Source organism: Anas platyrhynchos, chromosome 2, assembly GCF_047663525.1.
Source record: "Anas platyrhynchos isolate ZD024472 breed Pekin duck chromosome 2, IASCAAS_PekinDuck_T2T, whole genome shotgun sequence".
In the NCBI taxonomy this organism is placed as follows: Eukaryota; Metazoa; Chordata; class Aves; order Anseriformes; family Anatidae; genus Anas; species Anas platyrhynchos.
Genome location: NC_092588.1, coordinates 71,411,824 through 71,439,498, shown reverse-complemented (window position 1 = coordinate 71,439,498; position 27,675 = coordinate 71,411,824). Strand labels below are relative to the sequence as shown.

The following is a 27,675-nucleotide window of genomic DNA, read 5'->3' as shown; positions in this document are numbered from 1 at the left end:
AATTTTCTTTATAACCTTTCACAAAATTAAACATGAAAAGCTTTTTAATTTTGTTTTAAGTATTTGCTTTCTTTTTGTACCAATTAGACATCAGGGACCTGTGGGCACTAATTAGCCTTAATTGTCCTGACCACTATCACCTGGGATTCTCACCCACCACTCAGTCTGCCCATCAAGTTAGTGGCTCCATTTAATATCTGGCCTGGGTTTGCTTACTTTGTTTCTAACTCTGCTGTAGGTAGAGTTATTTCCTATTGGTCTTGATCCTTAGCTAGCCTATGGGTCTGATTCATTGCTTTGCCTGATGAACACTAAAAAAGCAGTGAAGGTAATATGATATTTGTTTTGTTTTTCTTGAAATATTTCATAGAAAGTAAGAGAGGGTAACTGATGTTACTTGCTCTGATTTTAGTGTGTTGCCCTGAAATCTTTCTTTTTTGAATTACTGAATAGAAGCACCCTTCTTTGGTGATTCTCTCAGAAAACTTTCAGAACTTTTAAAAAGTCACAGCAGCTCTGTTTCTCTCATCTTCTGAAATGCTAGTAGACTTGATTAACAATATAATAATTAGCTAATTTCTCTTCTAAAACTCTATGGGAAGCTATATCTGGATTTATCTGCTGTAGACAAGTGATTCAGCTGGGAAAAATTAACCTTGTACTGCTCCATATTAACTCATACTTTTGAAGAGTAGAATACCTGGAAGCAATATTGGGTGTTCTTGGTGAGTCCTGAAGGTTGTAAAAGTAGTTTTAACTGTAAAGGAACCCTTTTAAAAGGTGAGTGTATTGGAACCCTTAGTGGGATATGAAGATACATACAAGGCAACATGTGGTTGATGGCAGTAAACAGGTTTTCTATCAGAATAGCAGTACCAAATTATTTTGGGCAGTTACACAAAAGGGCAAAGACACTCCAGTATACTTTTACATGTGCTCTGCGTCCCCATGTCCTCTGTGAGGTGCCCAATGGGATCAGAAGGGAGTGGATTTTGCTGTCCAGTTATTCTGTCTGCTTGTTGATGGATCATAATGTTGTGATTTACCTTGTCCTAATTGGCCCTTTTAGAGGTAGTCTGTCCTCCCACTAACTATAAAATGTAAATGGTGATAAGTAATGGCATGCTTTAAATTAAAGTGCTTCAGTATAGCATTGCATACACAATATTCCAAATAACAGCTCATGTTGTTTCTCTTCTAAAACATGTCTGCATATTGTAGTTATACTGTGTGATGGTATATGGTGTATAGCCAGTCACTAGCTTTCATCCTGAGATGGTTAATTGCTCATAAGGCTGATTTTATGCTGGTGATGAATGACACGTACCAGGTATGTCTATGTACATATTCTGCCAGCACATTTGTTTCCACGTTAGAGGTGTGTGATGTGGGAGTATGCATACATGGAGGAATGTACTGACTAGTCTATTAGTCTCATGGAGGCAACCCAGTCCCTGAGGCTAGCCCTGGTTCTTCATTAACAGGAAGGCCTTTTCCTGCGGTGTGCTTGAGGTGATTGCAGCATCCTTACTGTGGTTGATGCCAACACTGCAGCACTGCAAGGAGCCTTTGTGTCCTGTAATTCTAGTCTGGCTGGGGCTAACAAAAGGCCTGTTTGTATTTGGTGTAGAGCCTAATGAGATCAGCCACCTCTTTCCCTTGATGATCCTGCTTGCTTCCTGCCAAGATGTCTCATTAAGCCTTTAACTGGCAACTTCTTTCTCCCAGAAATCTACCTCTGTTATCTGAACTGCTCACCACATTTGAATGTCAACATGAAAAGATGATGGAGAGTCGTTGCACTGTGAGTCTAGTCTAAACCTCAGTTACCTGGGAAGATGCTGATTTCTTTTTGTAACCAGTACTGCAGCTGCTAGGGAGCAAGGGAAAAGAGATGGCAAGATGGGATGTTTATGACTGGGATGTGCCTGCACACAGGCACAATTGAATGACACAGTGGTTAGTTGTTTGTTTTGTTTTTCTTCCTCACAGAGGTAAATATAAATAAAATTTGGTACTGTTAACCCTCATGGGTAGTGCTACTATAAGATACATAGGGACTAATCTGCTTCTCAGATCTGAAGACTGGCAGCTACTGGCCAGAGATCTGAAATAATGCAAGCTATGACTTACCAGCACCAGGACTGTGAAATCAATGTCACTAGCACATGTCCACACTGTACTGCAGTGTATACTGTACTAAATTTTGTTCCATGTTCTATCTTTATATCTAGGTTGAAATTCTGTGCTGGTGAGGCTTCATCTGTAGTACCATGTCTAGTTCTGGGCCCTTTAGTACATGGACATACTGGAGAGAGTGCAATGTAGGGCTGCCAAGGTGATGAAGGCACCGGAGAACCTCACCTATGAGGAAAGAGAAGAGGCTGAGGGAGCTGGGACTGTTCAGCCTGGAGAAGAGGAGGCTTGGGGAGGAGAGGGGATCTTATCAATATTTATAAATACAGGAAGGGAGGGTGTAAAGAGAACAGAGCCAGGCTGTTCTCAGTGGTGGCCAGTGACAGGACAAGAGGCAATGGATGCTAAGTGGAACGTAGGAGGCTCTGTCTGAACATTGGGAAGCACCTTTCTGTGCAGGTGACAGAGCACTGAAAGAGGTTATCCAGAGAAGCTGTGGAGTCTCTTCCCCTGGAGGTTTTCAAAAACCATCTGGACATGGTCCTAGGCAACCTGCTCTAGGTATTCCTGCTTAAGCAAGGGTGTTGGACCAGAGTTCCACGGGTCCTTCCTCCAACCATTCTGTGAAAATAGTCCTGTATTGTTTTCTGGTGGTGCTACAGCATGGTATTTGCAGTTCCTATTTTTTTTCTCACTGTTATGAAAATGTTGGTTCAGTACAGGTGTGTTCATCTCTTAGTCTTATAGCTGTATAGATTTGTGAAATAAACCCTGCTTACCTGTTTTCCAGATATGGCAAAAGTCTGTTTGATTTAAAGCAAAAACATGAAATATCCTCATTGCAATGGTGCCAAGCAGTCATTGTTCTCCTTAGTCAGGGAGATCATATACATGTACCTTATTTAGAGCTATTTACTTCAGTTCTTCTCTCAGTAGGGGACAATTGTGCCAAATATGACAATGTAGGGTAACTTTGTGATTTGGAGAATAAAAGGGTTCAGAATATAGCCTGCTTCAGATTTGACTACCTTGGTTGGTGGACAACTGTTTCAGAAGCTTTTTTAGTTGTGCCTAGGGGGTGGAATCCTTTTAAATTCAGTTCTGAAGGCAGCTTAGTGTGATTATGAATGAGGGAAAACAATGTTGTCTCATTCTGCTTATGATGTCTTGTGACTTTGGGTACTATGAAACATGGAATACACTATAAAATTTTCCTTTGACATCACAATCAATTGACTGAATAAATTCTAATATAGCTTTAATTTAAAAAAAAAAAAGTAATAAACACCTCAGGCAGTGATTCAACATAAAATCAGTTTATATGTCAGTGTTCAGCATGACTGCTGCTTTCATGAAGCAGAGGAGTAAAGTGTATTTACTATTAGTACTGTAAGCTGTTGCAGTTTGGTAACTTAGCTGTAGAATCCAGTAATGTCTAGTGTCCCTGTAGTTATCTCAAATATTGATGCGGGCAGTATTTATAGCGATCTTCCATTCACGATCACGTGGTCAGCAACTATCTCATAATGGACCAGTATAGAACCTATACTGCCTGCTTCCATTTAACAGTTGTTGCATACTATCGCATTTAACCTTCAGTGCTGGGAAACCTAAAAAGGAACTTGAAGCTGAGCTCCTTAACTGTTAAATTCTGTAGGCACATTGCAGGCATTACATTCAATTTCAAAAAGTTCATTCTATTATCCAGAGTTGTGGTCTTGCTTTTGAAAAGCTTAAACACTCTGGTTCTAGTAACGTGCTTGGGTATACTGTCAAAATGAAACAACAGTTTTGAAGTTAGTGACCTGAATGATATGCTCATAATCTGGAGGAAACTAGCCAGTGATTTTTTTCAGACATTCTTTGATCTTTAAAGAATGCAATTGCACAATTTATTTGACATGCCACCTTCTCTTGTTTCCCAAAGCCAAATGCAGTACTGCAAATAGAGACAGATCCTCATTTTCAAGCATTGGATATACCATGGTCCCTGCTGCATAGCCTCAGGCACTTGCTTGCTGTTGATGCAACAGTATTCTCAGTTGTGAGACTTCAGTAGAGCAGGTGTTGTGGCTAGGTCAGACTATCCAAAACAGGCATAGGAGGTGTTAGAAAGGTCTAGAGGAGAGCTTTGGACAAAGTATGTTAATTCTGTAGCTTGCCAAGTGTGAGAGTAGATGTACCTGATAGAATAATTTTTCTCTTTTAGTGTGGTCTCCCCTTTGCTACATTGCTATGTATTTTGCATTATCACGCAGAAATTTCCTAAATGGTGTGCTGCATCACTATAACTAAAGCATGTGTCGTACTATACTTCAGAAGGAATATTGATGAAATGTATATATTCTATATAAATGTATATTTATGTAGAATAAAATGGACATTGTATTTTCTCAAGCTTCATTGTAACCTAGACATTTATGCGTCTATGTTTCTGTAACATTTCGTGGTCTTTGTATTTTTTGGCTCTTCTACTTTGTAGAAGAAGGTGAAATTGCTTTCTTGGTTTAAAAAGATAAAAAAGCTTATTTGCCTGGTTTTTCCCTGGCTGAACTTTTTCTGTAGAGAAATATAATATTTTATAGGAAAAATAAGGTTGCCTGTTTTCATCCTTGTTAATGTTAAGTTCTGATGACTCTTATCCACAGGCAATGTATGGGAGTCTACCTTCCCGACAATGCTACTCTTCCAGTGAAGACCAAGGTCAACTTTCCTGACTTCTCACAATCTCTCAGAAACAATAACCTCTTGAGATATCGTGGGAGGAACTTAGATGTTGTCAGTGCTGAATGTCACTGAATGTGCTAAGGTATTTAACCACCAAGAAACCATAACTTTTTCTTTAGTAAAAGATAAAGTTATGCACTTTGCAAAAGCTTCTACCTTCTGTAACTTACTTCTAACTTACTGTAACTTAAGCTCACTCAAGCTACTACTCATGTTAGTAGCATCAAAGGGTAGCAGCTGTGAATGTATATTCGGGTGGTGGAAAATGGATATTAGTATATTATTGGTGGAAAACATATATTTGATACTATCCTTGACTTGATTTCTTTGTTAGCACAGGTAGCTGTCTGCACTGAGTTGATATCTTTAGGGGGTGAAGGGGAGAGTTCAGCAATCACTTATTATCCCTTGGTAAAGTGTGTTTATGCCTTGTATGAATTGCTCTTGCATTGAGCAATTTCTACACAAGTAGAGGTAGCAGGGAAAGAATGCAGCATGCATGTTAGCATTTGAAAATAGATGTTATTAGGTATCTTTTCATCCCAAAACTCGGAAAACAAATATTCTGCAAATCCTGCTTCAAGAACAACATGACTCCATGTCCTCAAATTTTAAGTAATGTAGTAGACCTGTGTATCATTGTTGTGGTTTTACTCAGGTGGGCAGCTGAGCTCTACCAAAACCACTCTTTAACTCTACCTCCTCAAAGGGAGAAAATATGATGCAAAGGGCTCAAGGGTAAATACAAGGACAGGGAGATCATTCAAGAGTTATCATCATAGGCAAAACAGACTAAGCTTAGGGAGATTAATAAAATTTATTGCTTATTACTAACAAGCAAGAGAAGCGAGAAACAAACCAGAAACAAACAAAAAAACACCTTCCCCCTATCCACCCTCTTCCGCCTCCTCCCCTGAGCAGTACAGGGGAATGGGGGTTATGGTCAGCCTATAGCACTTCATCTCCACTGCTCCTTCACAGTCACTCTCTGCCCCTGCTCCACGTGGGGTCCCTCCCATGGGATACCATTCTTCCCAAACTGATCCTGTGTGGGCTTCCCACAGGCAGCAGCTCTTCAAGCACTGCTCCCACACGGCTCCGTCCCACGGGGTCCATCCATCCCCCAGGAGCAAACTACTCCAGCACGGGTCCCCCACGGCTGGGCGGCAGCTCCCCCCAGATCCCCTGCTCCTGCGGGGGCTCCTCTCCACGGGGGGGCTGCAGCTGCGGCCCGGGGCCTGCTCCTGCGGGGGCTCTCCATGGGCCGCAGCCTCCTCCAGGCCACATCCACCTGCTCCACCGGGGGCTCCTCCACCCACGGGGGGGCTGCAGCGTGGAGATCTGCTCCGTGGGGGACCCATGGGCTGCAGGGGGACAGCCTGCTCCACCGGGGGCCTCTCCACAGGCCACAACGGAGCTGCTGCTTTGGAGCCTGGAGCACCTCCTGCCCCAACTTCCTGTGGAGTTTTGAGGGGAAAATAAACAAACAGAAACTCATTTCTATTTTCTTTTTTTTCAGTCCTGGTTATAACACTACAGGAAATCTACTTCAGTGTTTTTGTTTTTAATTCTCACTCAGGGCTCCAGTAACTCTTCACTTTTGTTTATATTTCAGGATTATAGTCTGAATTAATTGTTTTTCTGCTGGTGTTATCAATAAGTTCATCTTCTGTGAGCCCCATACCACTGAGGGACACATAGTAATAATGTTATTTATTTCCTCTTCTAACTGACATTAAAAGGAGAACTTCATATTCCCCTGGTTCTCAGTGGAGGCTGAATGAGGTTGCTACTATGCCACTTGTACTTGCTGTGGCAAGTACTATGCTGTTGCTGTTCACATTACAGCATGATGCAATCTTGCATGGGTCTATGATCATTGTGTTTCTTTCCTTAGCATTCAAATACTCTAGTATTTGGATACTGTACTATTTTTAGTCTCAAAATCCCTGTAGCCTACTGTGTTTGGGCTGTTTGCATGACCTTGCATGGACGTTCCTGAAGACTGCAAAAGCAGTGATGTACCACTCTTGGATATGGGGAAATTCAGTTGTTGTGGATCTGGGCAATAACATAGGTTGGCTATTGTGTTGGAGCAATTTCCATCTGTTCCAGGATTCAAAGCAATATTTAAAGATACCTCTGCCTCCTGTTTTTTGTCTGGCATACATGATGGAGGTTTTCTCAAAGCACAAGAGATTTTCAGTAATATCTGGAGGACTGGAGCTGAATCCAGGAAAGTGTTTTCCATGTTAGATGTCTAAAATGGAGAAGGGAATGTGTTGCTTTTCTAATTCCATAGCATGATTATCTGGAATAAAGAAGGTTTTCTTCTTCAAGAAGACCTAGGACTTGCATTAAAACTGTTTCCACTGGAAATTGTTCTCATACACATAGCCAGCAGTCCTGTGAAGCTGAGGAAAAAGAATATACTTTTCCATTAACAACAACAATGAAATACTTTCTATATAACCTCACTAATAGCGAGTCCACTGGAGAATGCAGTTATAATTTTAATTAATACAGAACTAGGTTACTTGATCCTTAAGATAAAAGCCTACCAATTCTCTAACATTCTGAAAAATTGTCTTATTTCAAGAACTGGAAGAGCTTGGACTTTCTGCATTATATCCATCACTAATTAGATAACATTCACCATGCTCTTCATAGTTCAGAGTCTAAATTCTCTAATGTTTTATAACTTTATAGTTAACCTAACATAGCATGCTTTTGATTGTGAACAGTTTCTAATTGAGAGAATTATTATCACAGTTCATATTCAGAAGACTCAATGCTTTTGTTCCCTGCTGTTTTCAATTTTCTTTATATTTCTTTCTCAGCTGGCTAGTTTACTGAATAATATTATTCCAGATATACTCTCTGCCTCCTTGAAATTATTTGAAAACCTCAAAATTCAAGCTCAGTTCAGCTTACTAAGATACTTTGAAAAACTATCTGTTCATGACCCTCCTGCCTTGAGGATGGTGACAGCTGTCAGAGGTGAGGATGGAAGCCAGGGGTTGGTTATTGCTTCATCTATCTGTTTTTAATTTAATAAAATCTGTGAGAGACAAAATTCAAATCATCGTTGTAACATGGCACCTGCTCAGAACAGAAGGACTCTATCATTTGTCTAGTCCGGCAATCACAGGAGTCTGTGAATTGCTAGCAGGACATACTGCAAACAAAATACTTGCTTTTATAGCTGCCTGAAGAAGAGCAAGCAAATTGCAGTATCTGTTCATTCCTATAAGAAGGAGGAGACAAAGGAAATAAAGGAGTATAGGCACAGATAAAAACTGAGAAGCCAGAAAAGGAAGACTGTGATAAAGGGAAATGTAGAATAGAGGTTGGCAGAGATGCTGATGAGGAGTCTAGTCCTAGGGAAACCTGTGTCCTGGTTTTGGTTGGGATAATTTTCTTCCTAGTAGTAGATATGGTTCTGTTTTTGGATTTTATGATGAGAATGAAGTTGATAACACACTGTTTTGGTTGTCACAGAGTCAAGAACTTTCTTGCTTCTTGTGCTGCCCTGCCAGCAAGGAGACTGAGGGGACACAAGACAGGTGACTCAGACTGACCAAAGGGATGTCACATATCATATGGCATCATGCTCAGTGTTGTTGTACATGATTTGATAATACTCCCCCTGCCCCTTTTTTTCTTTATTAAACTGTCCTTACTTCAGCACTGAAGTTCTTGCTTCCTTCTGTCCAGTTCTTTTCCCACATGCTAGGGTGGTAGGGTAGGGACATCAGTGAGCTGTGTGACACATAGCTGTGTGATGGATTAAACCATAACTATTTATTTCCTCATGTTGTGTTTAAGTTAGAAAGGAGGTCTTTTAAAGCATCAGGGTGCTAAAACTGGAGAAAAAAAAAAGTAAATATCAGTAGAAAACTAATTGTGTTACTGTGTTTGTTCTACCTTGGATTTGTTAGGCTTTCCTGTTGGACTCTTTGCCTTCTGCCTGAGTGAAGAGTATACATCTAGGAAAAAAAAAAAAATCCATGTTCTTATTTTGAGAACATCTTTCATTTTCACTGCTGTCTTTTGCTGCACCTATAGGAATACAAGGGTTAAATAACCCAACTGAATTCCTGGCTACCTTGTTGTAAACAGGGAGAAAACTTCAGCAGTGCTATGAAATTACGAAAAAAACAAACTCTTCAATTGTCTGACATTGCCAACTGTTGCACAATCATTCTTCAGAGTATTTTTGGAAGAGTCTTTTCCATGTTCTTTGCTTATTTGCTAAGGAAAGCTGTCATCTAGTTAATATATTTAGATTAGTTGTATTATTTGCCTCATCCAATGTAGCATAAGGTATGAGCTTTAAAGTAATACTGCTTGGGTACCAAAAGATGTCTGGTTGCAGCAGCATTGAAATATTTGTATTGATTTACTCTGCCCTTTGGCAGGTGTTTTCCAATGAATAAAGTGTTGTGAACAATGACAAACAAGTATTCTCTTAGGGTGAGACCACTCTGAATAGAGCAGCATGTGCACAATGGTGCACTGGAAAGCATTTGTCTCATAAATGAAACCCAAATGAACACATACACATTCATCAACAGAGATATGTAAAACAGACTGGCAGTGTTTCAGAGCATAAGCAAAGCTGGAAAATGATTAGCTCTTTTTTTCATAGTTAGATTAACAATGCAAACAAAGGCTGTATTATTTGGATCTTTCACTGTTGTGTAACCATATTTATTGATGATCTCTGTAAGTGAGGGAATCTTAAAGAACAGAAACATCTATTTATGCTCTGGGATGAGCTTTCATTTTCAGTTGGGTCTTGAGGAATATATATTTTTTGATTTGACAAAGATAGATTAGAATTTTCTCCTGATACAAAACTGTCACTGTAGAATCAAAAACATCTTAATGAATACCTCTGCACACCTATGTAAATGGTGCAAAGACTCTGGAGGTTATGTAAACCAGGAAAAAACTTAGTTGTTTTAAAACAAATAAGCAGTTAGCATCCAACACATTGGATGGCTGATCACTGATTTATGCTCAATAAAGCTGTGAGAGAACTTAGTCTTATTTGTGTATTTTTTTTTTTTTTTCCCTCACTATAATGAACTTTAATCTAAATCCAGTCTTTTATCCTGAACTTTTAGTGGCATTACTTTGGGTATATTGCTGAAAAATGAAAGAAAGATTACATCACTGATGAAAAAAGTTTCAGTAGATAGTTTGCTATATGATAAGCTTTCTAATGAAAATTTCTCATTTAAAATTATTTTTTCTTCTATGTGTCTTTTCTATTCTCAATAATTCTTACAATTTTGTTTTCACAAATGTTATCTCATTGGGAAATTTTTCCCTTACGAAGACCTGACTACCTTATAGAATCTATTGCCTTCAAAAGACTGTTTCAAATAAGCTGTGAAACTGGAGTTAAAGGAACATATAGAAAATTTCCTGATTTTACTAATATGTCTTCTGTAACTATTTCTTGCAACTGGATTTTTCACCATGTGGTGTGTGTGTATATAGTTAAAGCTAAGGACAATATAAAAGGCCCCTATTTCTTGCCCTTACTCGGTACAACTGTGAAAATATCTTGCTTTTGTTATATACTAGAAACACTGAACACATGGAGGAAAAAAATGTTATTTGTTTATAAATTTAAAAAGTTGAGCACTTCTCTTCATTTGGAAGGGGGAAAAAAAAACTTTCATAAAATGCTACTTAAATACCAGGTTGAGGGGGGTGGGGACCTTGGAGGTTTGCTTTTTTTTTTTTTTAAGCTTTACTTGCTACAGATTTTTTTTTCTCATGCTAAAAATCAGAATGAAAAGAGATTATATTGGTATGAGGAAAACTTGATTTTAACTAGCCCTAACATCAAAGAGTCCTGTCTTTTATTTCCTTACCATGAGAAAGAGTTCTGTCAAGTAGGCTAAAGTATTTACTTTTTTAAAGATGTGAGAGTTTATAGAGAAATTTAATTGACTTAGGAAAGTAAGTATAATATATGCAAACAATTGGCAATAGCTGGTTCTAGTCAACTGCAGGTAAACTTTAAATTTTTAACTCAGGTGTTCATGTAATTATCCAGAGGCTAATGTCAGATGTTGGAAATGATATCCTGATTCTGGTGTATCATGTATGAGATGATATTTTCTTGTGAGTAAATTTCTGTTGTGACAACTGAAATCTTTTTTTAACAGGTCACTACCAAGCCGGATCTGTTTTTTCTTGGTAGTTCCATTTCTTTTCCTGGATTTGAACAGTTATTCCTCTTGGGGAAAACTTGCCTTTAGAACAGTGTTAGACTTAATAAAATAAAATAAATAAATGATACGTGAAGACAGCTTACAGCCACCTGCTGTCAGGCAGCCTTTTGCTAACTACAGTTTCTCATTTCCTATCATGATCACTTGCATCTGCTTTCTTCCCTTTTTGGAAGCTGATATGGGTCTGCATGATGAGCTATCTGGTCAGCTCTGCCCATGTGGTCCTGTTTGTTAAGACAAGCCAGCACTAAAATGTGGAACTGTAAAAGTTCTTTAATTTCTTCCTGAGCAAGGCTTTCCATTCTTGTTTTTCTACCTCACTTTCAGTCTCACATTAAAATGTTCAAGAGCAAATGCACTGGTGCATTTTTGCAGACCTTGGAACATACCAGTTCTGTGAGGAAAACAGGGGATATATGCTAATTTAAGAACCACTTGATATTGCTTTCAATTCCCAGGATTCTATATATATAGGGTTATTATTATTATTTTTTTCTCCTGAGTTTGTGTCTATAATATTGCATTGGGTTTGTTTGGCAAGGTTTTGGTAGCAGGGGGCTGCAGGGGTGGGCTCTATGAGCAGAGCCCAGCAGCTGTCCCATGTTAGATAAGGTCCAGTTTCAGCCAGCTCCAAGTGGACCTGCTGCTTGGCTTGAGCTGACCCAATAAGCGAGGTTATTTGCACCTTTGTGAGAGCAGATTTAAGAAAGGGGAGGGGGGGAGCAGGATTGGTGCACAACAGCAGTTTGGAGAGAGGAGGGAGAACCAGCTCTGCAGCTCCCCAGGAGGGTGGAAAAAAAAAAAAAAGATGGTAGGAAGTGCTCCAGGCAGCAGTTCCTCTGTGGCCTGTGGAGAGGCCCCTGGTGGAGCAGGCTGTCCCCCTGCAGCCCATGGGTCCCCCATGGAGCAGATCTCCACGCTGCAGCCCCCCCGTGGGTGGAGGAGCCCCCGGTGGAGCAGGTGGATGTAGCCTGGAGGAGGCTGCGGCCCATGGAGAGCCCCCGCAGGGCAGGAGCAGGCCCCGGGCCGCAGCTGCAGCCCGTGGAGAGGAGCCCCCGCAGGAGCAGGGGATCTGGGGGGAGCTGCCGCCCAGCCGTGGGGGACCTGTGCTGGAGCAGTTTGCTCCTGGGGGATGGATGGATGGAGCCGTGTGGGAGCAGTGCTTGAGGAGCTGCTGCCTGTGGAAAGCCCACGCGGGATCAGTTTGGGACTGATGGTGTTATAAATGAAGTCTTAACTCAATCTAAATTTAGTAATATTTATAAAAAGGTATAAAAGGCAAGTAAACAGCATTGGGTGTGCGAGGAGTCTACACTCCACCAAGGCATACACACAAACATCAAACATTCTAAGTATACAGAACGTTGCTTTTACATACTAAACCTGAGTATGCCTATACAATCTGAAAAGGTAACAATCAATCCTTTATGTTCCATGGCTTAACAGTCTCCATTTTCCATTCCCTTTGAACAATATGTCTTGCTTTAAGTTGTTAAGCAGCTCAGTCTTTGGGCCTTATGTATCCCGTTCTTCCCAGATTGAAGCAAAGCATACCCATCTCCTTTTCAAGGCCAGTAAGGCCTGGGTCAAAAGGCACGTCCAGGTCAGCAGAGGGCATAACAGCAAAAGGCTTCGATGGCTGTAGCAGCACAGGGGCCCGTGGCATAACAGTCGGATCAGTAAAGGAGCCTGCAGCTCCCTCACTGTCTGGCAAACCACGTTTGTGATTGTGGCTCCACATGGCTCTTTAAGGCCTCAGAGATTGCTCACTAGGGGCCGAGCAATCTGATTAAGGAGGCATTGGGGAGGCAAGTACAATCCCCAGACAAGGACTGTATATTTTGAAACAAGACACTGGAACTCATGATAAGGAAGTGGCAGATGGACAGAGAAACAAATGTATGGACTATAAATTTCAAAACTGGACACTGGAATTCATGATAAAGGTACAACAAACAGAAGAATTAGCAACAACCAGCTCTTGCAATTAAGAAACATGCCAACTCAGCAGATTCCTGACCAAAGGTGAAAAGTACACTGTGAGGAAGACTCTGGGTCTTCCTCCCAAAGACCACTGCCCATATCCTGGAGACCCCTGCCCACAATTCTTGGGAGGCCCTATGCAGGCACAAGGTGCCAAAAGGCTAATTAGCATGAGAAGCGAGGGAAGGCGAGGATAGGTAATGAATATATATAGGCGATTGAGGAATATTGATTGATTGTATAAATTCAAGACTGTTTTCTGCTTTGGGTATGCACAGTAGGTGGAGAGATCCCCTGTGCATCCAGCGCTGCAATAAAGAATATACCACTTAAAGGAATTTTGGCTTTGATCTTTGAATCAAATCCCACTGCAACCTTGTTGTTTTTAGTTGCAGAGTCTCACACGTTGACCTCAATTTGGTCCTATGTTTCAGGATCATAAACTGTCCGATTGTTAATAAGGAGAATAAGCTGTAAGGTTACCAGGACAGTCCATGTTTCTAGGGACGTATGATTCCCCATAATGTGCAACTGCTTACCAGCAAGAGGCAGTTGTGTGCGTGGGTCTGCTTCTCTCAGCTTGGGCTTCTCTCTAGCTCCGGTGTGCCTGTTTCCAGTGACTTTCTCTATGAGCTTCTCTGAGCAGTTTGCTGAGTTTGGCTGAACCTATCTTCATGAGGAGATCAATGTGTCTGTTCCAGTCCTGGTCTCCGTTCTGCCAGCCTGTCCCTATTCATTCCTTCTTTCTGCTTCTTTATTGATGACATAACTTCATCGTGTTGCCTTCTTTTTATCTTGAGGGCAGGCTCCCCTCTTATACCCTTCGCCCCACAGTAATCCTTTTCAAAAACAACTTTTCATCGGTCCAACAAGTTTGCATATAACAACAACAACAGCAAACACCTAGAAACTTCCATGTCTTAACGGCTGGAGAACAAGCAACAGGAGACTGCATGGTGTCTCCTGAATCACCCTTCTTTGTTCCCTCTAAGTTCGTTTATGTTTCTGATGGCCTCATCCTTAAGAGTCTGATGTTATCATTAACGATGGGGCTTTCCGACCCCCATGGCCACATTCTGAAATCTCCCCCTTCTTTATTAATATCAACCATTTTCTCGACACGAATTACCACTCTATATATAACAATGGCATCCCGTGGGAGGGACCCCTAGTGGAGCAGGGCGGAGAGTGACTGTGAAGGAGTGGTGGAGACAAAGCATTATGTACTGACTGCAGCCCCCATTACCCTATGCTGCTTAGGGGGAGGACATAGAAGGATGGGGTGGGAGGTTGAGGGGGAGAAATATTTTTAGTTTGAGTTTCTCACTGTTCTAATTGGCTGTTGAGCCTACTTCTCTACTGGGGTGGGTGGGTGGGGAATGTTCTTACAAACTCATTGTGCCTCTCTACTATAGGTAATAAATGATATTCAACAATGCTCTACTTTCAGAAGCTGCAGTCTGTCTAAGAAGGCTCGTATTCTCCTTTTGTCAGTCTTACACAAATTAGATGAACATAATCAGTGTCCAGAGGAGAGGCTATAACAGAACAGCTTTCAAAAGCTCTTGTTTCTGTTGTTGTTAACAGTAACACTGGGGGAAGAAAGGATATAAAAATATGTATTTATAAACTTTTCATATATTACCTTCAATACTTCTGTGCTTGAAATGTATGAATGGATAAGGGCAAGTTTTCAAAATAACATGCTCCTTCTTTAGAGGCTGGTTTAACCAATATCAATTAAGGAAAAATATTTATATATCCAGTTTCAGTAAAGCAGTATGCTTTTTAATTGATCTTATCAAAGTAAACAGGCAAAAGGTGGTACTACTACTGGTACTAACAGAAGAAAAAGAAAGTACAGATAGCAGAAGTATAAATAATTACATTCTGGCCAATGTTGAAAGTATTTATGGTTTCCTGTGAGATAGCACTTGATAGCTTGCTAAAAGCAGATGTCACTTGCTAAAGTCAAGTAAATGGTTTTTAGGTTAGTGTGATGCAAAAAGTATCCCCAGAACTTTAATCTATTATTTCATTACATACCTTATTTGAAAATAACCCTGAGGATTAAGTTTCATTTGACTGCACAGAAATATCAATTTCTTTATCTTTACTATTTACTGTAGTTCTTCTGCGGTATTCGTTTCCTTGTATGTAAACTTGTATTCTTCCTAAAGAGATTAAAAAAAAAAAAAAAAAAAAAAAAAAAAAAAAACAGAAACAAAAACAAACAAAAAAAAAAGGAAAAAAAAAGCAGTTCTGCTACATACCTTTATGATTTTTGCTAGTGGTACACTTAGAGTAGTGTTAGCTGGAGCATTAACTGTAGTGCTAGACTATCTGTTGAATGCTCTGCTCATTTATCTTTGAAGAACTTTTATTATTTGTGTTGCTATCATATTTAGAAGAACTAGTCATGGATTTAAGCCTTTTTACAACAGTAACAGCTGTGCAAACATCGGAATAAAGAACATATTTTTCTCTTCTGAAGTTTCTAACAAAACAAAATACACTGTATTATGAAATTATAAATGCTAATACAAGATAGTAGCACAAAAAGCCCCGCTATCACCAGGAGTTTAAATGAGATGACCTTCAGGGTTTCATCCTATAATAAATAATTCTATGATTTATAAAAAAAAATGTGTTCCCATATGGCTCCAGTAAGCATTTATTTGCAATAAAGATAGATATTAATGGCTTGAATCTGTTGCCTAAGCATTGCTATATCTAAATTGTAATGAAGACTCAAGAGTAGAGTGCTGGCTCAAACACAAGCAATAAATGTATTTTCCTTTAATATTTAAGTAATGCTACCTTGTAGCATCAGTGTCTCAGGATGTAAGTGTGAACAGATCTATACTCTTAAATCTGAAGTAATATGTCAGTGCAACTAGGTAGTTTTGTGTATGAACCCCATACGCAGTTGGAAAACAGCTTTGCCATTGCTATCAGTTTTAGGCAGTCAGGCAGTCTTCACAATTTTTTAATTAATTATTTATTTTTTAAAAATTTCTGTGTTTGTAATTATGTAACCCCTGCAATACTGCTAAGAATTGCTAAAATGGAAGGTTCCTCAGTTTCCTTACCTTTCAGGATTATTGTTTTCTCCTCCAACTGATTATTCCTACCTCTCTGAACATTCCTCAGGATATATCTTTTTAGTATTGTATATAATTGCTTCACCAGTGCACCTATGTCATGAATATGTTATGCCCTAAAACCAGTTTCTTTGCAGGCTGCACTCCAGATTGATTAATAAATGCCCACACACTTCTGACATTCATATTTACAATGGACATTGACTAGGCCAGAATGAAGTTCATCATCTCATCTTGTGCACAGGGCTTTAAGTGCTTTACATTAAACAGATATTATTTACATCCTCAGCCTTTTGTATTCATCATCTCTTTATGGACACAGATGTTTTCATTCAATCTAGCTCTTCCTTTGTGCGTCAAGGATGGTCAAGATATTGTTTCATATAGAAAAGCAGATCTTTTTTTGTAGTTTCCTTTGAATTTAGATGTGTCCTAGTCTTCATAATGAAGTGCTGGGATTTTGCTTCAGAGATATGCAATAGTGGGACGAAAAGCACCAGACTGATCTGGATGAAATAGGCTTTCATGTGATGCCCACTGTAAGGGCCACTGGGGGAAAGCTACTGATCCTTCTGTGCCATAAAACTGGTACCTGAGCGGTGGTCCCACAATATTTCTTAATGAGGTGCCTTTATTACATGCATCTGCATCTGTCTGACTTGTCACCACAGTATAACATCCTTATTACTCTGACCAGTGTGAGTGATGTCTTCTCCTATGTTAAATCATTCCCTCTAGTTATCACTATATGGCCATGAGTATGACCTGCACAAGTGATTTACATTGTTCCAACCTTGACTGACACTGAAAAGCTTAAAATTGTCTCATGCTCTGATCCTGAATTCTTCTGACTTTCAGAAGGATTTTCCAGCTACTAGATTTAAGATTATAAGGGATTTAACAAACCAATATCTCTTTAAGATTTACCGCCATTCTTGATGCAAAGAGCTTAAAGGGGGAAACCCAATCAATATCCTTCATAGTCTGCCCTCCAGTAGGCTGAAATGTCAGTCATACTACCCTTCTTTGAAGTTAGCTTTTGATACTACTTAACTTGAAACAAAGGTTCTTTTTGACAGATAGTACTCAACTCTTTTCAATCTGTTTTGTTATTGTTGTTTGAAGGGTAGGTTTCATGTCATGTCCTTTGGTGGTCTTGTGTTAGGAAAGGAAATGAGATGTGGTGGGATCTCTTATTAGTCATTTCTAATTCTTTCCCACTTTAGAATATTCTAAAATAATGGTTTAGAAAGTATTATAGTCTTTCTATATCTTCAGGGAAATCCTTTATTCACATATTCTGTCTTCTTCCACAGTTTTTATTATCCCTTGATTTTTCTGCACTGTCTCTCTATCTCCTCCTCCTCCTGACCCAAGCAATTTAATTTTATTGTGTTAGAGTTCCTAATTTCACTCTTTAGTATATATCTATTTCCAGGTCAATCATTCTGCTCCCAGTTTCTTCAAAGCCTGCGTAAGTTTTATGGCCCTTACTATCCATGAGAGTTTAAATTCAATAGTCATCTGCTTATATAGAATACTTTTAAAAAGGTACCTCTCTTCTTTGTCTTCAGCCTTTTATACACAGAGCTTGCCCTCTACAGGAGTGGAAATCTTGGGTAACTGAAAGGAATCTACTGGCGCAGTCTTCTCATGACCAAATGATATTACTTTAATGAAATGAATTTACCTTATTTTTATTGTTGTTTCTGCAATAAATTCTTATTGGGCATATATTCTAGGGGATAATGCTAAGTCTAGGGTAGGAAATATAGATCATATCAATGAACTTGAAGCTCTAATGGCTAGAGTTGCCATTTTAGTCTTAATAGATTACCCCTGCACCCAAAGTTCTTTCTGCATATTTGTCAAAAAGTAATGTTGGAGCAGTGTCTTCCTATTAAGAGTGTACTCAGTCTAATTTGTCAAAAGATGTGTTTATTACAATGCTACAAAAGTTTTCATAAAATCTGATGTATTTCAAACCATATTATTTTGCTTTTTAATTATTTTAAAACATTATTTTAATTGAGACTAAGTGACTATTATTACTTTTTTATCCTTCTACTAGTTAGAAGGGCTTGAGAGAAAGAGCCTTTGTTTTTGAATCATTGCTCTGGACTGCAAATGAACACTGAATAGACAAAAAACCTGTCAGTTCATGTAATGTAAAATTCAGTTCACTGAAATTCATACACAAGTCAATTCAATAGAAAATCCTTATAGATAGACCTCTTTCTCAAATCAACTGCATGTGGAAAACTAAAATCAACAGGAAAGTTTAAGGCCATAACTTTACTGAAATTAAATATGCTTTTATGAAATAAAACAATGGTAATGATTAGTTTAACATATGGCCAGTATTATAGGAAGCTCGTTACTGTTTAAATGCAAAAACAGGGTTTAACAGAAGTAAATGAGGTATTGAAATAGTTATTGTTCAGTGAATATTTGCGGCCTACATGCCTGTTTGATTAAAAACCATTTCAGTTCACTTGAGTTCTGTTATAAGAGTGAAGTGGTTGTCTGTAATTCTGATTTCTATCATGTTGCTCATGAGATATAAAAGTTGCAAAATCTTACAACTCAAATTTGTTGTTATGCATTGATAATTTCCAGTAATGCGACTTCAGCTCATGGAAGCTTTTGTCTCATTTTGACAAGCAATGCATCCTCACTTGTAGAAAATAAGTGTTTCTGTGTGGGATGGACCTATAAAAGAATAGTATGTAAACCTTAAACAAAAGATCCTACCAATGTGGGATGGGGAATTTAATTTATTTTAGCCATTTTTGACATAGCAATAATTATACATATTGAAATAAACATCTAATGCATTTGGGAGGAGCTACACAGTATTTCTCTTTTGTCAAATTATTTTTGTTTTCCTCAAAATCAGAGCGGAAAATAAGATCTGAACCTTGACACTTCAGAAAAACTGTGTACGGGAGGCCTTCAGCAAAGCTAATAGTGGAGGATGTGGAGTGGAGGATGAACTGAGTAGATGTGCTAACAGCTGTCTGAAAAATTAATTGTTGATGTCTGTGGGAGCTGTTTACAGTATTAATTTTTTAATACAGAAGACAGTTTGCTGTCTTCTCTGTGAGGCAGTCAGATGAAATCATCAAATGTAAGAAAAGACAGAGCTGTTGGAACTTGTTCTTGTCTTCGGCCCCACAAATTTGACAGGTCCAAATTTAAAATTGTTTCCTGCTGCCCTGTAATCTGCTCTGTTCATCAGTAGTACAGGATCGCCTCCCCTATCTAGATATAAAATGAGTGCCATAAAGAAAGTTAACTTATCTTTCATTAAGCCATGTACTCAAGAAGTCATGAAATCAAATGAGCTAAATAAGCATGAAGTGCCGTATATTTTAAGTGTTGAAATGTTTTACAAAAAGGATGGATGACTGTGATCTGTGAACCACAGTAGTGCTAGCCCAGCCAATTATGTCTTTCTACTTGATCAAATTTCTGTAATTCTGTAATTTTGGACAATCCAAATTGCTTTGAGAAAATGTTACAAAGGACTAACTGAGTAGTCAGACTAATTGAATTGATCTCTACTTCAAGATAGCTTAATCTACTTCAAACTTGGCAAATAACTGTTCGCTATGGCCATTTATTGAGTGAAAATATCTTTATAGCTAAAACTAATTATGAAAGCTTATGAAATAAAAAAACTTTAATTTGTCCTACAGTTTAAAGTTGGACCAGGTTATCCTCTTAAACTATCAAGATGGGAGACATTGCACATTGCTGTTTTCCAGCCATCTGCTGGGGTAGTTTCTGCAAGAGTTGATCAGTTTTAATCTTTAATAATAATCTACTAGCATTGAGATATTGAAATAAAACATTTGGTGAGTGCAATTTTTGAGATGTGTCTTGTTACAGCTGAATGCCATTTTGATGGGCGCTCTTTGAAAGCTGATTACATTTCAAAAATAAGCAAAGTTCATCTTTCAGTTGAAGACCATCAAGGTTTTTCCATAAAATAGCTGTTACATAACACAAATTATTTTATATTTTATCACACCTACTAAATAAAAAATAAAAATAAATCCATGAATCAAGAGGGGCTGTTAATAATTCTTTGTGGTTTCTTATCCGTTACACACCTATTATTGTGCTGCACCAATACAGCACACCTAACCACAGCAATTTGTTGTGTGTGAAACTTTCACTGTGACACAGTATTTCTTACTCTATTGTCTTTCTTTGAAGTGAATTGTAGCCATCTCCCACAGAAGTAGCAGACACATAAGTTGAGTTAGATGTGGCTGCAGACTAAGAGAAGCAAAGAATCTTTTGGAATTAGTCTGAGAACATTAAATCATTTGAATGTTTATACATTTAACAAAATTTTTAATGTATGTGAACACCAGAACATTGTGAAGGGGTTGTTCATTTCATCTTAATCTTCATCTTCATCATCATCTTCATCATCATCTTCAGGTTCATCCCCTCCAATACATTGTCACATTCTTAATGTGACACATTGCAACCACCGCAGGAACAATTACCGTATTTGTTATTGTGTATTTAGTTTTACATACTACACAAATCATTAAGAAACTCCTTAGGAAAGCATTAGTGATTTTGTTGAAGGTGTTTGTTTTTCTGTTCATTATATTCTGTTGACTTTCTACTTTTGTTCTTTCTGCTGGATTAAATTTGCTGGCTAATCAACATTCATAGTAAGCTTAGTTTGCAGAGTTCTTTATAGGTTTAATGCTGTTTTGTCAAACGACTGTTTATAGAACACTCTGGATAGTCTTCATTTTCAGTCATTAAGTGTAGCTGTGCTGTATGCAGTTCTCTTGGTATTTCCTCTTGACCTTATTCTGCAAGGCCTTACCTTTGAACTTCATTGCTTGCTTATCTCCTCACAGCCCATTTTGTATTTAATCAGTAACACTAGTTCCATTCTCACTTCTGCTGGTTTCTTTTTGCTTGAAAGATTTATTTATTTATTTTAAGGGGAGCTCATTCAAAAATGTCTCGCGAATTGTGTCTATGCATAAACGTGCATGCTGTGTAGTAAGCAGATTAGTGACCAGATGACAACTGGCTTTATACAGAACTAGGTGAGCTTGAAAAGAAACCTGTCAAATGTCAGTGTCATGCTACAGTCCACATTTTGAGATAATGGTCTGAGGATTAATGTCTCAGAAGTTGCTTTCTGTCTTGCCATATCTCATTCTAAAATATCTCATTCTAAACATAGAACAATCAAGAATGATATTCCTCAGAAGCCTGAGGAATCTGAAATTGTGTGAATTGCAGGACATAATCTGCTAACAAGATGAAAATACAAAAAAATAAAAGAGTTTTCATCCACATATGATAGTCAACTGATTAATAAGATAGTACACCAGCTTTGGTCCTCATTCTTACACTACTGAAACGTCATTTCCGTAGCTGGAAGATACAATGAAGGACCCTCTGAAAAATTATCACTGAATATCTGAAAACATGAAGTCTGACATTTTCTGACATTTTTCTTTAAAGTAATAGGAGTGGTAATAGGACGATGTTGCAGCAATCCTGGATTGTTCTTTGTCAAGAAAACAAAAGATGAACTGAAACAGAAAATTGCAGCTTGCACTAAATGTTTTAAATATTCCACCCTCATGTGTCAGTCCGAAAACCAGGGATGTATTTACCAGTTCAAGACAGAACAGTGAAACCTGAAATCTGCAAAAGCTGTGACAGTTGAGCGCTGTCTGATGCAATATTTCCTTCTTCAGTATCCAGGCAAGCTTAATATTGTTTGTAGGAGTGTGAATGTATGTCTCCTCCATTCCCCAAGTGTCTATCTTTTGTAAAGTGAATGTGTATTTCACATCACTGTTCCAAGGAAGAGGTCAAAAATTAATCTGCCTGAAGAATGACTATTTGGGGGCTACTTTTAGTCAGCAAGGTTTTCTGGTCAAGTTTATAGCACAGCCTCACAGATATCAAGAGGATACGATGGAAGGTACACTTACGCAGAACAATTCCTAGGTGTATAACTACAACTGTATCCTGTATGCTATATGGTATAGCCATAGAATGAGGAATGTTGAGACATGCTTAGATATTAACTTTTGCATGTGTTGTTTGTGTATGGTTTTAGAATGTATACATTTGGATTTTTTTTAAAAATAAGACAAAAAAAGCAAAAAGCAGAATAGTATATTAAGTTCAAGAATACTGTATATGGATCAGCAAGTGCAGTACAGGGACAGTGTGAAATGCTTTGCCAAGTACTCTTTTCTGAATGTCGTAAAAAATAAGACACTTTCCTCTAGAGTTGAGCAATATGTGCAAAACAGAGCTTGAAGTAGATGCAGCAAGTAGATGGAGGAGAACATGATTCTATTTGGGAGAGCTGTGAAGAGTTTTAGGAACTATGGGTGGGACTGGAATATCACTGTCTTTCCAGCCTGTTCCATGACTCTGCTTCCTCACTCTGCTAAAGGAGATTTTCGAGACTTTTTCCTCTCAGGGCACAAAAATACTGTGGGGGAGTGTATTGATTTTCAGGTTCTCCTTTATTCTTCTTCCTTCATTCTGCATATAAATCTAGAAATTCAACTCAGGAAACACCTGCAGATCTTATCCCTTTATCTTATTTCAAGGTTTAAACATATATAGTTTGGAACACTGGTCTGAGAAAAGCACTGCTGATAGTCTCATTCTAACATGCATTAGATTATCTGTAGCTACTCTTTCAAGGTTTAGAAACACAGGAAGTCTCATTCCAGAGGGAAGGTTGAAAAAAAGACTTCCCAGGCCCCCTTGAAACAACCTGAACTTTTGCTTCCACAATCGGCCAGGACTGACTGAAGGCCATCAGTGGAGAATGTCCTTGCCCTGGGTACTCAGTTTTCCCTCTTGCTTGCCAGAGTTCAGCAAACATCTGCTCTGGCCTCAGTAGTCCTGTCTTGGTTATGTCTGCTGAACAGGGAAGGTGGAGACTTTGACTGAAGCAGTCTCTCTAAAACTGCCTGTCTCACTATATTCTTTGGTAAACATTTTGAACCTCATCAATGATCATGGACCAACAAAAGCTTGATTCTGGTCTCTTTACTCCAGAAAGTAAAATTTTGCCAATCAAAAATTGGGCATGTATGTCCTCAAAAGACAATTTTCTTCTTTGATATGAACATAGATTGCTTTTAGTTTTTACTTTTTACTTTAAAACAAGTGCTACTTTTCCGTTGAATCTAGCCAAATATTTAACCAGAAGACTATCATCTTCATGTCCTGTGTCACTCATTTCTTGCATGTTCACTGCAGGTCAACATCGGTCAGAGGGCCCCTTCAGTCTACTGGATGTTGCTTTTCTTGTACAATGAATTTGAAGATGGAAAAGATTGTGGAGATGCTGTGAAGAACTAATGAGGGACAGACAGGTCTTAGACTTAAGCTTGGACTGTATGTGAAGATACAGACTGTACATCCTCTGTTCTGTAGTATAAAACTGTGTATCTGTACATACTACTGTGGCAAGCAGCCAAAAAAGCAATCTTTCTCATACGTGGTGGCCTAGTTTGGTTCCACAATATAAGTCAGCATGAATAGGGGTCTGGGATTTTAGGGTAAAGTCCGTGTTGTTCCATGGTCACAAAATGGATAGGTAATCCACTGACCATGCAAATGGTACTAGAGTTCAGCCTCTCTGTTGTCTGTGCCATGCCAAAAAAAAATATTAAAATTTTAAAAAACAATCTAGAGAAAATTCAACAAGCAAATATTAGGTACGTATTCTATTTTCTTATCACTCCTGCATAAATCTGTCACTGCTAGAAACTTTCACAGACTTCATTGACTTTGAATGGCTGTTGAAATGCAAGCAATAGAAGCTAATGGAACACTCCATTTAAAATCCACACACAAACAAGACAATGGCTGAGAGAATTATAGAGAAACAGCTGTACTTCTAATGGTTATGATCTATTATATAAAAAAAAAGAAAAAAAAGAAAAAAAAAAGTAACCTGTGTTGTTACTTCATTTCTCAGTTTACCTGAAATGAGAATTTAATCTTGGAAATGTAGAGTTTGTACCTGCTGATTTGAGAAGTTTGTCACACAGTAAGATCAGAAATGTTGACACAAATTTGTTGTGATTCCAGATGAGCAAATTCACAACACTGAGCTTAAGACAAGAGAACTCTTCATTAGGCACATGCTGTCCTAGTTAGTACTTATAACAATAGATCCAAATCCTTCAGAGATTTCACAGGGAAAAAAAATCCTCTTTGAAAGAAGAACAATTACATTTCTCCTGTTGTTTTCTCTGGGAATTGATTAATTCTTGATTTGTTTCCAAATTGAGAATGTCATCTATTTGGGACCTCTTGATCCTTGGATGATGTTACTATCACAGGTGTTACAGATGATATCTACCCTGTAGTGAGTAATCAGTCAAGTTAAACAGCAAGATCCTTGCATATAAAGCAGAAGATATCTGTGTTGGCAGAAGCTTTTAAAAATAAAACAAGCAAAAAACAAACAACAAAAAACAAAAACAAACAAAAAAAAGCCATAGTTACCTGGACGAGGCAGGAATAATTGCTAATATCTTAACGAAGCTCATGTACTAAGGTGTCTTGGTAGCTTCCTGAATTGTTTTATAGTAGTTGGTGGGTTTTTTTATTTGTTTATTTATTTATTTTTAATGTCAAGATACTTGTTAGAATGAGATTTGCACTAGTATGTAACAGTAGAAAGAAACTAATATCTAAGTTATGGCTGTCTTGTTGAATATCTTTACATATGTATTGGTCAATGGAACCAGGCTTTGGAGACATCACTTACAATCACACCTGAAAAATATACAGAGTGTGGGGTCACTGACACATATGTGTGAGGCATCTTTTTTGTTTTTTATTCATTTTGAAGAGGCCAGTCACTGGCAGTCACTTTCCCCACTCTGCAACACAAGTTTGGGATTGTTTTGAGGTTGTAAGTGACATTTTTTATCATGTAGGATGGTCAGAAATTGCTAGTTTATTTTATTATTTATTTTTCCCCCCCACTGCTTGAAAGCTTTGTTATTCATATTTCATAAGCTTTTTCTTTTTTTTTCCACACACATTCTTTTTTTTTTTTTTTTTTTTTTTTGTGAATGAATCAAAAGCTATTGTGAAGATAATTGCTTTGAAATCTAGGTCTGTCAGCTGTTGAGTTCCACTTGCAACATTCAAAAACAGCAACTGTCTGTACATTTTGTAACTGTTGTTGTTTGTTTCTTTAGTATCAAATCTTCAATTTCATTATTTGGATTTCCACGATTAACAATCTAATTAAATGAGCATTTCTACATTTCAACTTCAAGTATGTGAAACCTTATTCTCAATGTTATTTTGTATTAAAGAGTTTCCAAGGATTCATTAATAATCCAATCCTAGATATAAAAAACATGTATTTAACACTAAAATATTTGAGTATTAATTAAAATATATGCAATGAATTTATCATAATAGTATTGTTTTTTAACAATGACACAGCTGCTTAAACATTAAACTAAATACAAGTATTGCATATGTATATATATCTCAACTTATTTAAATCCATCTCTTGAACATATATTTCTGAAACTGTGAAAATAACTGGAATTATCAACATATTATAGTAGAACATTACTTACTAAAAATCTTTAACTTATAACTCCATGCACTGACATTTGAGTATCTGTATTCTAAAGGAATACATAATTCCACACCACAGTTTATGATGCTAGGCCTCCCTCTCTGACAAACTGATTTTATCTGTCTTTACCCATCGTATATATCTCCAGTCCCCCTCATTCTGGAAGAGCAGGACAAACCATAGAAAACATGTACTGGATTGCCAGGTGTGGTTGCTTGGCTATCATGTTTGCAGGCAAATGCCCTTAGGATCTCTTTTCTATCACTAATTTCCAGAGTTTTTCAAAAGTCTGTGTGTGCTCCTGGGCCATTCATTCATCATTTGATCCCTAATGAATATTCTGTAATGTTTTCATTTGGGATACCTTTGATTTCTTAAATGTGTCCTCATTTACAACCTCTTTTAAACTACACCTTTATTTCCTCAAACATATTGTGTTCTGAAAAATTTTTTAAAAGTAATGAATGCTAAATTCTCCCTCCCCTTCCCTTCCCATAACAAAATACAGAAAGGAATGTTCCCACTGTGACTGACTTAGAGACGGAGTGGAGAGTGTTACCCCTGCTGTACAGAGTTATGCCTTTCATCTTTGCACACCACATTTTTAATTGCTTTCTGTTGTGGCAACAGAATGATGTTCTAAGATGGTAAAGTAAACATATTTAGCCCAGACTTGTGGTGGTACTGACTTCTACCTTGAGAGAGATGGTAGCATTAGGCTGGTCTGGAGGAGGTTGATGTCACACTCTGCGCTAAGGCAATCCTTAGTGATATGGGCTCACGGATGAATCACAGGAAAGGTGTTTTTAACCTTATGAGGCCTCAATAGGGCCAAGCAGCAGGAATAGGGGTTAGGCTTCACAAGCTTGCTAGCTCTCCTCTAGCCTTTGTTTGCCATTCCAACTGCAATGCCTCTCTGCTCTGACCTATCTCCTTGTCTGACTCATGTTTCTGTACTTATCCTTACACTGTACCAAAGACATCCCTCATTCCTAGTGCCAATTGTGATACCTTTCTACAGCTAATAATACAACAATAAGATAATCCAACTTCCCCAAATATGTCACTCTTTTTCCATTTCCTGTTGCTAACCCCACATTAAGTCTGAGGATGTCTGTTTTTGACATTTTTACATCAATATGCAAGCGCCATTTTCATCAAAGGAGCCCCTGTTCCACATGTATCTTTTCAGTGGCATGAGTCACTCCAGCTAAATGTTGGTAGGATTGCTATAGTCTATACAATGTCAACATTCTGCTTGCTTTGTCTGCATGTGGCTTGTTAGAAGAGAAAGATAGATCCTACTGAAACTGTAGCTGGAGTATACATGCCCAAAGCCCAGTAGGCATCCTACATCTTCCATAAGCACATGGAGCAGTAGTACTGAATCACTTTTGAAGACACTGGGACTCTACAGCAGCAATAGACATTGACAAAGGGCACAGAATTAACCCTAATTTTGCCACTTCTTTCTTTACTTGTGTTCTTAAGTATACTCTTTCTGATATGACTTATTAATCTTGTAGTACTTTTACATTTTCTAAACATGCAAAAGATCAGGTAGGTCTAAGACCATGGCATTACAGAAGCAGCAGTTTCCCTTCTTCTTCAGAACTGGAATAACAAATACAGGGTGTCGTCATGTATTCCTTGAAAGTTCAGGATTACTTTGAAGGATTAAACAGTCTGTCTTCTTTGGGGTCTCTCTGAGATACTGCATTTTTTATCTACTCTTGGAGATCACCACCTATTCATTTCCATTCAGTTTTTCTCCTCTTGCTTTAAATAGTTTCTGAAAATGTGCTGTTCTCAGCATGCGTTAGTAATAGAA

At 38.2% G+C, this 27,675-nt stretch overlaps 1 long non-coding RNA gene across 1 annotated transcript; it reads left to right on the top strand.

Annotated features, from left to right (window-relative positions):
* The first annotated feature begins 227 nt into the window (after positions 1 to 227).
* On the top strand, positions 228 to 25,597 carry LOC106016960 (uncharacterized). Its single transcript, XR_001190082.5, has 3 exons — positions 228 to 328; positions 4,785 to 4,945; positions 23,489 to 25,597. It is a non-coding gene; the product is annotated as an uncharacterized lncRNA (long non-coding RNA).
* Positions 25,598 to 27,675: the final 2,078 nt, after the last annotated feature.